This window comes from Neodiprion lecontei, chromosome 3 (genome assembly GCF_021901455.1).
Source record: "Neodiprion lecontei isolate iyNeoLeco1 chromosome 3, iyNeoLeco1.1, whole genome shotgun sequence".
Taxonomy (NCBI): Eukaryota; Metazoa; Arthropoda; class Insecta; order Hymenoptera; family Diprionidae; genus Neodiprion; species Neodiprion lecontei.
The window spans coordinates 16834869-16848251 of record NC_060262.1 but is presented as its reverse complement, the minus strand read 5'-3'; the positions used below and the strand labels follow the sequence as shown (position 1 = coordinate 16848251).

Genomic DNA, 13383 nt, shown 5'->3' with positions numbered 1-13383 from the left:
ATTTTCATTTCAGATTGAATGGAGGGATTCCCGAAAATATTTTGTTACGATAAATAACTCATTTCTCTGAGTGTACCTCGATATTTTTGAAGTCAAATTCTGTATATCATCTTACCATTCGTGAACTCGACCTCTACTTCGCTTCCACATAAATCGCAATGCCGTTTCCTGTGGATACGGACATGGTCATCAATCACGTTAAAAAAATTTTCTTTATTCGCCATGTGTTTGATATTGACACCAGCTGTGACCAATTTTACATTACGTGGCTTACATTCCTTTGGACAAATCAGTTTTTCTTGAAAACTCGGCATTTCGCTCATCAGTTCAGCGTATAAGGTATCGACGCTAGTAACGCAGTCCACCAATTGAGACACATTTTTTTTGGCTCAATTTTCTTAAATTTTAATAAAATCTGTGCCCCTAATTTATAAGTGTGCTTTCGAAATTTTTTCTCCATCGTGTCCGTGATAATGTTAAAAAAGATCATTACTTTTTCTGTTGGCTACAACGTAATTCCCGAAATTGGTATGATCATAAACCGCAGATAAAAGCACTTGATAAATACTATCAAACGCACATGTATTGTTGAACGAGAAATGACCTCCGTTTATTTCAGTATACTCTAACATCATGGAAGTGCCATTTTTAAGTATAGGAAGGTTTTTTGATTTTGAGGCAGATGAAAGAGTATCAAGAATTTTTTGTTCACCGTCACCCAAGTACAAGCTGTTCGTTTCTTTTTTTTACATTCGTCTTTGGCATCTTTCTCAGCTAGACCTTTGTGATTTTCTAATTCAGTGTACGCAATTTTTTCCGCAATTCGGTCAGATTGATGACAGGCTTCACAAATTCGCCTTCGATTATAACTGTCGCTTTCATTTTCTAACGGTAAAGAGCAGCCTGGGTGAGCATGAACTTTTTTCTTACATACAACACAATGGTATAGATCGCTTGGTTCTTCACCTCTGTTGCACTTTTTACAAGTTGCATCAATCTTTGTTGCATTTTCATTATGTTCCTTTAAAGGGGCACTTTTATGCTTACGTTTTCTGCAGCTCACGTCATTCGAATTTGTGACATTTGGTGGAATATTTTCTTTATATACTCTCTGTTATCATTATCAATCAATGAAAACTCTTTTGTCGGATTTATCCTAATGTCTTCATCAATCATTGTACTATTTACAAATAATTCATCAACGATATTAATATCAAGACCATTCATATTACTTTTCGTGTCCTCATCTTCATTCTCAGTTGACCTAACAGTGCTTAACATATTTTCGTCAATAGTTTCATCCGTGTTTTCGACATCTTCATTATAACTCCGGTGGTTCTTAATGGACAGCACAGAGACCCCAGTGTCTTCCGTCGCATTTCTGTCTATAATTGTACGTTTCTCTTCATAGTATTTGATCAACCTCTCGGTTAATGCATCGACCCTCAAACGTCTTCTTTCGAAACCAAGTATCTCATTTTTTATTAATTTAAATTCGCTTTCCACTGGTGCACTAGACCCTGGACGTTTATTGCTAACTTTCCATTTATCGCTACATATTTTTGACCACATCGTAATGTGTTTCACTTTTTTTATTAGCCGTTGTGCAAATTTTGCGTGATAATATGCATTGACTCTTTCTCCAGTTTCTAAGGCTACGATCACATCAACTTTCTGTTTGAGATTCAGCACCCAATGGTCCCATAAATTGATGGCGACATTTTCTTCATTCTTGACTACTTCTTCGGTTTCAGCTTCTTCAGATTCAGCTTCGTAGGTTTCACATTTTTTTTTATCAGACTCGTCTTTTTCGGCTAGCAAATCCTCAACGTCAAACTCTGTCGTTTTACCAGTTATTAAATTTTGCAAACTTTTTCTATACGTTTCACACAAAGTGTCATCGTTTTTATTCAATATTTTGCCATCTGTTGGGCTTAGTGAAACGACGAGAAGAGCTTTTATCAGTTCTCGTGCAGATTCTTCGCTGTCACACAAAATTAGTCGCCCGATACATGCCAGATAAAAGGTTTTAATTGAAGGATTGTCATCTTTAAGAAAATTCACCCTGAGCTTGATATAATGAGCAACGTCGATACATATGTGTGTGTCAAGGACAGCTGCCGTTTTACATGCATCACAAAATTGTTCGATAGTTTTAAAATTAGTGAATGTCCACACGCAAGCCGTAAGTAATGCTCTGGAAGAGTCACAGATCTGAAAGTAATATGTCAAACTTACGTACGACGTTGAAGTATGATTGACATCCAATAATTTACACTTAACTCTTTCGTGCATACATTTTTCCTTACACGCGATTTACTTTAAATTTTGCATACATGGGCTTTTGGGGGCGCTGATTACACATCTGAGTTCGAGATTTAAAAATTCACAATGGCGGATCCAAAATGTCGGACGTAAATTCAAAAAGCTATTTCATTTTGATAAAACTTTATGTTACATGCTTTTTGGGGTCACTGCTTATGAATTTGAACTCGAAATTCGAAGATTCAAAATGTCGGATCCAATATGACGGATAGACAGAAACAACCAAAAACAAATTTAAGACTTCTGTACAATTTTTGGGTGTATACTAAGCTTATTTAAAAGTTGGCATTCAGAGGTAAATTGGCAGAAAAAGATTTTTTCATGGGAAAGTACGAATTTTGACCATTTGTTTATATATGCTATTTTCGCAGTGAATAAATAAATTTTATATTTTTTTTAGACTTAGAAATATTATAGGGACCGCGTGGATCCAAAAAACTCGGCACTTATTACCAAAAAAATAGTTTAATAAATAAAAAGCTACAAAAAAGGAGTTACAAATGAAGTTATTCGAAAGTGCGTAAGCGCCAAAAAAAGCCTCACTATGTAAAATACAGCAGTCCAGTTGTGCGTGTACGCTAACATTGTTATACCGCACTCTTCGGAAATGGAGCACCTTACGCTTGCTTCACAGACTTCGAAAATCGAACCTTGGAAGCAGATGTAGCAAAAACAAATAATTTCGTATTGGGGGCACCCAAGTCACGTCAACCTCAAAGAAGACCAATAAGAAATTTTTTCATTTCAATATACAGTGGACCCTCCGAATAAACCCGGGCAATGCGGAAAGGGGTAGCGTTTTTCTCGGAATTCGGGTTCCCCCACTATGCGTCACCACGCTCGCCGGCGAAATTTGTGCGCTGCCCTCTCCTAAGAGCCGGCATCCTACTCTTACGTTACGCACGATGTTTGTTTACGTATTGTGTGCTGCATTCTATTGTGTAGTAATACCAAAACTTGCTTCTTGATATGTAATAGGTCCTGATATCGGTAATTCTTTCGCTGCTGGGTCAACAACCCAAGCATGCAGTTCATTATCGAATTCTGAACTAATCGATTTCCTTTTCATATTTTTCGAGCTAATTTTTTGCGAAGATTTATTGATAATATTGTATACACATATCACATACATATTGGAAGCATAAACGTTAAAATAAATAATAGAATAAACGTTGATTAGTTAATATTTCCAATCGAATCATTAATAACCTACTACTGACGCCCCCGAATATACTAAAAATGCTTCTTCCCCGAGCGGGCATATTCAGAGGGCAGCGTATGAAATTCGAGCGCGCGGCTTATGTGCCTTGAAGTGGGGGAAGCGCCCGAGCACGGATTAGGAGAAGCGGCACTATTGAGAGGGGGTTTATTGAGAGGGTCCACTGTATATTTGTACCTACATGAAGTTCATTTACTTACTACTTGTTTTGGAAATTTAGCCCTATACTTGATCATTTGTTGTAGCCAGTTTTGGATTGATGCAGTATCCTGACTTTCAGACAGCATTTGAGCTACTGAAAATTGTCCGGCGGGTGGTCTTATGACACATATATATAAAAATATCGATTTAGACTTTTTCCCTGGTACATGTTCGATTTTTGACGTTATGCCAGATGTTGCATCAATTATTAATGGTACATCATCAGCATATTGATTCCATAATCGTATCTGACGTTTCGAAAAGAAGTGTACATAAAAAGGATCTGTCCCGATGTTTTGTATGGTATTTTCTCCCAATGTACTGTGCTACATTATCTGAAGTGCTTTCACGGGATTTTTATCAAAATACTGGGAGGCAATATATTCATATTTTGCTCGTCTTAGTACCGAATTTTTGTACAAAATGGGAGGTTCGGGGTCACCCTCGCGCATTACATTTCTTGCGATTTCTGCTCTATGAGCATCTGCCGACTTATGACATAGTTCTTTAGATATTGTTGTTCGCTTGGGATTGCGAAGCTGACGCTTACCACATTTTCCATCGCCTTTAGACAAAGAACATTCAATCATCGTGTTCTGATCGTTGGAAAAATTGTCAATTTTGCATTCGATCTTGCTACCACACTTGCATTTTCCTGAAAGCATCAAATACTAATACTAGGACGACTCTTGAAATTAGTCTTCTACATATTTTATACGGCCACAACATGGCTGACCGGGTTAAAGCCGTGCACTCTAGCTTCGAAAAATATAAATAAGACCAGCGCATCATCGTCCGGGTGTCAGAGCGGGGTCTCGTGCACTTTTTTATGTCCCCTCGGTAATTTGATGTAAATTTATGTTTTTCAGTGTGCTGAATCGAATTTTCGAGGTTATCAGAACCAATAATGGTCATGTAGAATAAAGACAAACTTCAAAGTTGATATTTAGAAATATTGTGAAAGTTCTATTTTTATTTCAGTGGTTCAAACTACAAAGTTGAAATTTCTTTCATTGATGCCAAAACATGTCTTGTTCAAGTTTTGAGGCAAAAAAATAAATGAGTGACGTTTGATTAGTTGCGGTATTGGATGTATCATTACAATAATACCGTTTCATTTTCAAACCTTCCACCTACCTGCAATTCAATTCGACTTTATATTCTCAAAGCTCTTAACGTAGCACATAAACAAATCAAGTTATTAGAACCCAATCGTGTGAAGCTAAACCCGTTAGATTATGGGTTCTCTACATTTCGTTCTCTCGACGAAATTTTAGTCCCTAATAAAATAACTTCATTGTTCATTGCAATCGACGAACTCATACCTAATTGTAAATGTCAAAACTTTGTGCAAAAATTTTGTATTTGTATATCAGCGGGAGTGCCATGCATTTCTTTCTGCGTTTGTTGTTCATCAAATTATTGTGACAATCGTTATAACTAATAATATCATCTGTAACGAGCTATTCAAAATAAGCCGAGCCGCTAACGTTCATTGAATTTCAAGATGAATGCCACTTACAAATTTTGTCAATTAAAAAATGTTCAAAAAACAGTTTAGTACTTTATTCCAATTGGAAATATGTAAATATGTGTGAAACAAGTATTTTTAAAAGTCGTTGAAAATCATAACCGATGACCGCCAAGCATTGAAGCACGGTATTACTAGCGATATATTACGTGGACCATAAGTACGACTTTTTGATGTTTTCTGCGATTTGCACTTAAAATATCAACTTTCCGAAAAATATACAACAGACAATAAGTATTTGAAATTTGAACATTTATTGGATAAAGTCAGAGTGCCAAATCAAAATTTCATTACCTTCCCGAAAAGTTAGGAAGAACTAAGTTTGGCCAAAAATGAGCCCTACATCGAAAGCTAACCATAATTGGGCCTAGTAAAGCTCGAAAATTTGATTCAGCACACCCAAAAACATAAAGTCACATCAAGTTACCGAGGGGACCTCAAATGTATACGAGACCCCTCTCTGGCGCCTGGACTAAATTTTTCTGTTGAGTATATCGGTACAAAAAAGCTGTGTCAAGAGATAAAACAGTGAACCCCTCGATGAACACTTTAGAATAATCTAGAACAACAAATTATGCTGCATGGAATTGAATTTTTCGGTAAGAAAAATAAAAGTAAAAAAAAATTGATAACTGAATCTGGCAATTTGGAAAAAATGAGCCATTGAATGAATGTTTTGAATATCGATTGCAAAATGTAAAATGAATTCTGTTGATTATCAAATGTTTTTTTTTTATAAACTGTTATAAAGAAATTGTATAAGTATTGATAATAAACTTTGTGAAAGAATAAAACCTTCCAAAGCTGAAAAACTAAGTTCAAAAATGATTTTCAGAATGCGGAAAATTGACATAGATAATTTTTGCTGCAGAAAAGCGATTTTGACATATGACATTTAAATAAAAATTATCAACGACAATATCTAAAAAGGGGAAAACATTATAAGAACAATTTAAAATGTTCAATATTTTTCACTAAAGTTGTTTGTAACAATTTAACAATAATAGCTTCAGGAAGAAAAATAAGAAAACACATTTTAGATAAAATGGTTTATATTCGAAAAAAATGTTTGAATAAAATCAATAGATTTTGTTGAAAACGATGAGAAAGATTTGTTTACTTGCATCACCGACAGGAAGTCACAGAATCTCGAACTTTCTGAGAAGCAAAGTGATTCTAATTTGATTCATTCAATTCCAATCTTTAGATGAAAAGTTACATGGTAACTCATTTACGAAAATACGAAATATCCGAATAAAAACTGAGCAACAAATAGCCAACTGGAATCGAAATCTTGCAGTCCAATTTTTTTTGGAGCATGAAATTTCTTCTTCCATGTGTGCCGTTGCTCGGCAACAATTGATGATGTTTCTCATTAACATTCACACACCCGAAATGAATTAAAAAATAAGACGGGCTTTCGGTGGTTCCGCAGTAACTGAGTGTTTTCGAGGTTTCTTTTCGGGTCACTCTAACTGTTAAACTATTTGTTGAATGGGTGTTGTCGCTGACTTTTGTCCGTAAAATTTTATGCTCTACAAAATTGGTCAAATGCATTTTTGCTCTACCTGTATCCGTTCTCGCAGCGTTCGCGCAGAAAATGACAGCGGTGCAAAAATATGCTGTTTTTTTATCGTGTCTAATTTTTTTCTTAAAAAATGTACCAGGCTGGAATTCCAGCAACTCAGATTCATATTGCGTATTGTCCTGAAGATTGCCAGTATTTTTTTATATAAACTTTGAAATTATTGGAATTTAAAATGCTCATGTGACATATCAAGCCTCAATATTTCGTGGGTCTACTGTTTCCGACACTACTTTGTAGTGTGGTTGTATTTACCTTTGATACTTCCAGATGTTGCAGATCGATTCAAATGATGATTTGTGAAGCATAAAGCATGGCGGAGACGTACGGTGTTCCATATATAAGAAGACAACATCTCAGTCCACATGTTAGGCTTCAAAATCGTATGGTATCGAACACTCTTTTTACCATTTGTTTTTCGCCGAGATAACGTTTCCGTTACCATTCCGTTAAACTCTGTCTTAGGTATAGATATGACAAAAAAATCTGGGGAATCGATGCTTTCATCTCCTGCTGTCAAACTGCCAAACGTTGAATTATCTAACGATTTATTTTCATTTTCAATAAACAAAAGTTTGTCTTTCAATTCAAAGCGGTTATTCACAACGTAAGAATGAATTGTTGACGTTTTAATGCAATTATTCAATTCTTGTCGAATACTTTCCCAGACAGCAATTGTTTCCTCGACAATTGATCGATCGGCTCGAAGTATTTGTCCCTTGTAGCGTAAAACTGTTTCGGTGAGAACATTTTTATCAACAATAGACGGTTTTCCGCGTCTCTTTACTGGATTCATCTTCAAAAATAGTTTCGGACACTAGTAAGAATAGAAATATTAACTGTTTTCGGAAAGGCCATCAGGCGACTGAATGAAATAGTGTGTAGAATTAACAAATGCAAAGCGTACAAAACGACCGTGCGACGTGGGTGGCGCAATTAAGAAATAACAAAAGTGCGCGCGAATTTTGAAGGAAGATATTTAAACTGGAGTTGAATGCAATAAGTACATTGGCAATGGCATAAATTGAAGGCTATTGCCGGATAAGAATAGTAATTTGGCCCACGAAACCTTTTGGGCTAATTATGGTTTTATTACGTTGGTACAGTCAAAAAAAAAGTGCTCGACACGAATGTTGTCCCCAAACCCACTCCCCCCTTCTGTTGACTTTACCACCCCAGAAAACCCAGTTTTTCGGCTTTGTTTCTTAACTTACCGCCAAGTCAACGAATCCTTATGAAAAAATACGGTGTATAGAGAAAGTAAAATTCTTTCAACTTGATTTTTTACAGATTTTTTTTCACCCCCTCCCCCTTCAAAAAAAATTTCTAAATTGTTTAAACATTTTTTTCTCGATAACTAAGGTAGAAGCAGATTTTGAATTTCTACTCTGAGTGTATTTTGACTCGAAAAACACTCTCTATTTTTTTGAAATTTTACAAAATGGTGGAACACACTGAAAATTATGAAATACTGTTATTTTCGTCAGTTTTGGCTGTTTCTACACTTTGTTTTACTTTGAATGAGGAAAAACAAGTTTTTCAACAAGAAAAAACATGGAACCAAATATTTTCTACCCAATATAATACTTATACGATCGATCGCACATATATATGTATGTTTTGAAATACATGACAAGAAATTATTGCATACTGACTTTTTCATGTCAATTGACAATGTATTTCCCGATTTCACACACGCACAAACACACACACACACACTCACACACACGCCAAATTACTATGCTTATCCGGCAATAACCTTTAATTGGCAGAGATAATGTCAATTTCCTCTCCCTTGCTTAAGTGACGTAGTCAGGGCTGCACATCATAGGGATAACTGATGCGACACATGATACACGCGTGCGGAAACCAGCCTCCATGACCTATGTGAAGTTGACCCTACCACTGCGAATTTTAAAACTTATCCTTTTTTTGGAATCATTTAGTGATCGTTTGGTGCTGTTTGGTAGTCAAATATTGAGATTTGGTGATGGGTAGATGTTTCCAAATTCGAGAAACAAAATCTTCAGCGTAAAGTTAGCCACTGCACTTTGACTTTTTACATCTTTTTTCAGACGAAAGAACATAATTGTTGATAAAAAACCTTCTGTGAAGTATCACCAAAAACTGCACTGTTGAGAAGTTGTGAATTTAAAAGAAAAAAAAACAATTAAATTCCAGAAATTTGTAACTCCCTAACAGTGCACTTTTGGGGGCTGCTTCACTGACGTTTTTTTATTGGCAATAATACCCTCTCTGCGAAAAAAATTTGTAAAGTCTTGAAGTGGGGCGGCTAACTTCACGCTGAAAATTGAGTTTCTCGAATTTTGAAGAACTATTCGCCACCAAACTTGAAAAATATACTACCAAACACCACCAAACGACCACGAACGATTTTTAAAAAATAACCGTTTCGGGGGACACAGGACAGAATAATGAAACTTAATTTTTTTCGCCCAAACTGAATTTTACAATTTTATATCATTTATATTACATTTCTCTTTCTCTCTCCAATTGATATCTTTTGTGGTCATTTACTATGACCTATAATTTTAAAAAGAAATTCATTGTTTATTGAGAATAAAGAAGTTGCGAGTGAGTTCAGACGTGTGAAATTGGAATTTTGGTTTTGTTATCCTGGTTGATTAATACATACGATGGCAGAAAATATGGACGTGGAAGTAGAATTTTATTCGAGATATAATCAGACCGCGATGTTCATATTATTTCACCTATTAGTCCTTTTACAGGGCGTGGTCTTTTGTTGTAGGGCACAAATGTACAGTATTATTTTTCACACGGAAAAACTCACAGCTGACAGTTTGGCGGCTGAAACAGCGGCGAGAGGCGAGGGGACGGTTCGACAGAGTTTCAGGTCGAGAGAAGTCAACACTGTCATCAGTTTTTTTTTTTTTAAATTGAAGTTCCGACAAATTTCAAAATTCCATGGGTCGGTAGCGGCTAATTAGCGGCAAATTTCAGTGCTTTGGAAACTTTTTTACGATCAACCCTCCATGCAGAATTAGCACACGGTTGTGCTGTTTCCGAGAGAAGTCAGCACTGCCATCGATTTTTTAAAAAAATTCAGGTTCCGACAAATTTCAAAATTCCATGTGTCAGTAGCGGCTAATTAGCGGCCAATTTCGGTGCTTTGGAAACTTTTTTACGATCAACCCTCCGTGCAGAATTAGCACACGGTTGTACTGTTTCCGAGAGAAGTCAGCACTGCCATCGATTTTTTAAAAAAAATCATGTTCCGACAAATTTCAAAATTCCATGGGTCAGTAGCGGCTAATTAGCGGCAAATTTCGGTGCTTTGGAAACTTTTTTACGATCAACCCTCCATGCAGAATTAGCACACGGTTGTGCTGTTTCCGAGAAAAGTTAGCACTGCCATCGATTTTTTAAAAAAATTCAGGTTCCGACAAATTTCAAAATTCCATGGGTCGGTAGCGGCTAATTAGCGGCAAATTTCTGTGCTTTTCACAATACCCTACAATCAACCCTGAGTAGTTACTCTTAGTGTGGTTATGCTGCCTTAGTGTGAAGTTGCCATAACCCTCAAGTTTTTTCGAAAATTTGGGCTCCAACTGAATTATGACTACAACTGATCATCAGCGGCTAATTAGCGGCAAATTACAGTTCCATTCAAAATCACCAATCACTAACCCGTCGTAGTTTTTTTACTCGTGGTTGTGCTATCTTTTTGTGAAGTTTGCAGGGCCATCGATTTTTTCGAAAATTTGACACGCGGCAAAATAAATTTTTTCACGGCTAATTAGCGGCTAATTAACGGCAAATTATCCAAGAGATACTATTTCGATTTTTGTAAGTCGTTGTGCTAAGTTAACGTACGTGTTCCATGTCAGCAAACGTACAATCATAAGGTGGATGAAAAGCTAATTTTTTGATACTGCTCAGGAAGTGATTTATATCCACTATTCTTCTGCCGGCCAACTCGAATGGTGGAGTGGATTCGATTGTCATGCGAATATTACGCAACGATTATATTTGTATTTATATGTTTATTCAAACAGAGAATTGAGTTATAATTGATAACAACAAATGGTGAGTGCGGGCGTTAACGTTATATTAAAATTTAATTAGGCGTGCGTTACGCCTGGAAGCAGTATTGAGACTGCTCACACGGCTTCTCGCCGGGCTCGGCGACAGTGCATACAAAGTGCATAATCGCGTAATTTGAGCACTGCTGCCGATAAGGAAGCCAAGCGCACAAGGCGGGCTACGCTGCACGATGAATTTCGTACTCATTTAAATGATCCCCGGCATGTTCCTACGAGAGGATATAAAACTGTTACATTTTATTAGAAATGTTCCAGCTCTATCACACGATCTTAGATTGATCCATTATCCTTTCAAATCGCAACTCATGGTCTTCTACCACATTATTATTGGTTGTGGGCGAAAAACTTACGGATGTGCTTGTACCTACAACTGCCGTCTCCTTATGGGCTCCCGTTATAGAAATCGGAGAGTTGGGTATCACCTCCGAGCAAAACAGATCGACTGCGACGAATTCTGTTGGAGATCTGACCTCGTCAAACTCGATAACATTATCTGTTATCGTGTCTTCGGTTGGCGTGTCTTCCGCTACCAACTCTTCGTCGATCATTTGGCTCGCAGCAATTGCACATTGACCATATATTATGTAACCGATTGACAAGTATGTACAAAACATCAGAGCCGGTCTGATTTGAGTCCTGACCCCCAGGTGGGTGTTGTTTCAGATGAATGTTTTACTTATATTTACAAATTTTTCTTCAGAAATAGTCGAAAAATGTAGGTTATTTCAGCTTCGTAAAACTTATTTTTTAGGTAATCGCGGGGCATATGATAGTAATGTTTCTTAATAGAAAATGTTTAAGTTTTTCTCGTAATTGTAGTTGTTACGTCCGTGAGTAGAGTTTACTCCTGAGCGGTAGGAATAAACCGGTTCGCTTCACTTTTACGTTCCAGGTCAACTGGAAATCAGTATGAGGATTAATAAAATACGAAGTGTACTGTATGAAGCTATGTCTTACTTATATATTTATTTCAAAAAGCTGATAGTCTGGATGTGAAGTTGTCGAGAGTTAGAAAAGGAATGTCGCTAGAGACTTGAAACGTACGGGGTGCAGAAAACGTGTGAAGATGCTGAAGGAAGGGAATGGAATTAGATGAGTAAGCGCGATAGTGAATAGCGCGAGACTAGGTAGAGATAAGAGGACAGGACAGAGACCATGAGATTCATATAAGAACTGTGAGAAAGTTAGCGAGTAGGAAAAATTAGAGAGAAGTGGTATGCTGGACGTAACAAAGCATAGAAAGATAAGGTATGGAACGAGCTTTATCGATTTGTAGCTGTTCTTCGTCTGTGTCGAACTCTTTTGTCTTCAAATCACCTACGCAACGGGTTTCTTTTCGTTTTTTATTGTCCTTCGTTACTTCTTGCTTCAGCGTCCAGCAAAAATCTGCCATCATGTTGACATTCCACTTCCCTTGATATCGACTCTCCATTTCACTTATGTCTTGATGGAATCTTTCTCCCTGTTCTTCACTGCACTCTCCAAGATTTTCAGGGAAGTAGTCAAGGTGAGAATGTAAAAAGTGTAACTTAAGATTCATCAAGCAACCTAAATTTTCGGATTTTTCCAGCAGCTCTTCATCTAAAGCCTCGTAATTCTCACTTTTGTCATTTCCCAAAAAGTTTTGGGAAATATTTTTAAGACTTAGCCAAGCTACTCTCTCATTGTCGTTTATTTTTTCAACGAATTCACCGTTCTGAAATAAACTCTGAATTTGGGGTCCATCAAAAATTCCCTCTTTCAAATTAGCATCACTTATAGCGGGGAATTTATAGTTTTTTGAAGGTTACATTTTTTTCTGGTTTTACAATTAATGGAACGTTGGCATATTGGATTTTATTTTTAGTTTGTATTCCAATGAGTAGTAATTTGGACACAATGATTGCTTGCGCCTGTAACCAGGGCACCTCCACGTGGTGATGGTGGGCAACAGAACCGTCTGGTAGAGTCCACGGGATAACGGCGTGTATGCCGTCATGGCAGGCACAAGCGATAAATGCTTTACGATGCAGGGATTCGGAAACCCCGTATCGGCATCTGGGCATGTGTCTGGTTAATGTTTCACAACACTTTTTGGGAAATAATAAAAGTGAGAAATACGAGGCTTTAGTGAAAGAGCTGCTGGAAAATTATGAAGATTTGGATTGCTTGATGAATCTTAAGTTGCACTTTTTACATTCTCGCCTTGACTACTTCCCTGGAAATCTTGGAGAGTACAGTGAAGAACAGGGAGAAAGATTCCATCAAGACATAAGTGAAATGGAGAGTCGATATCAAGGGAAGTGGAATGTCAACATGATGGCAGATTTTTGCTGGACGCTGAAGAAAGAAGTTACGAAGGACAATAAAAAACGAAAAAGAAACTCGTTGCGTAGGTCATTTGAAGACAAAAGAGTTCGACACAAACGAAGAACAGCTGCAAATCGATAAAGCTCGT

General features: G+C 36.9%; 1 protein-coding gene across 3 annotated transcripts in view; it reads left to right on the top strand.

Moving 5' to 3' along the window:
* The window catches only part of LOC107227666 (diphthine methyltransferase), a 102979-nt gene that overhangs the window by 22813 nt on the left and 66783 nt on the right, over window positions 1-13383 (top strand). The window contains exon 2 of one of the 3 annotated variants that reach the window (XM_046734987.1): window positions 7132-7249. The exons of the other annotated variants lie outside the window; for them this stretch is intronic. The gene's annotated coding sequence lies outside the window, so the exon portion shown is untranslated. The remainder of the gene's footprint in view (window positions 1-7131; window positions 7250-13383) is intronic. 3 annotated transcript variants of the gene reach the window in all.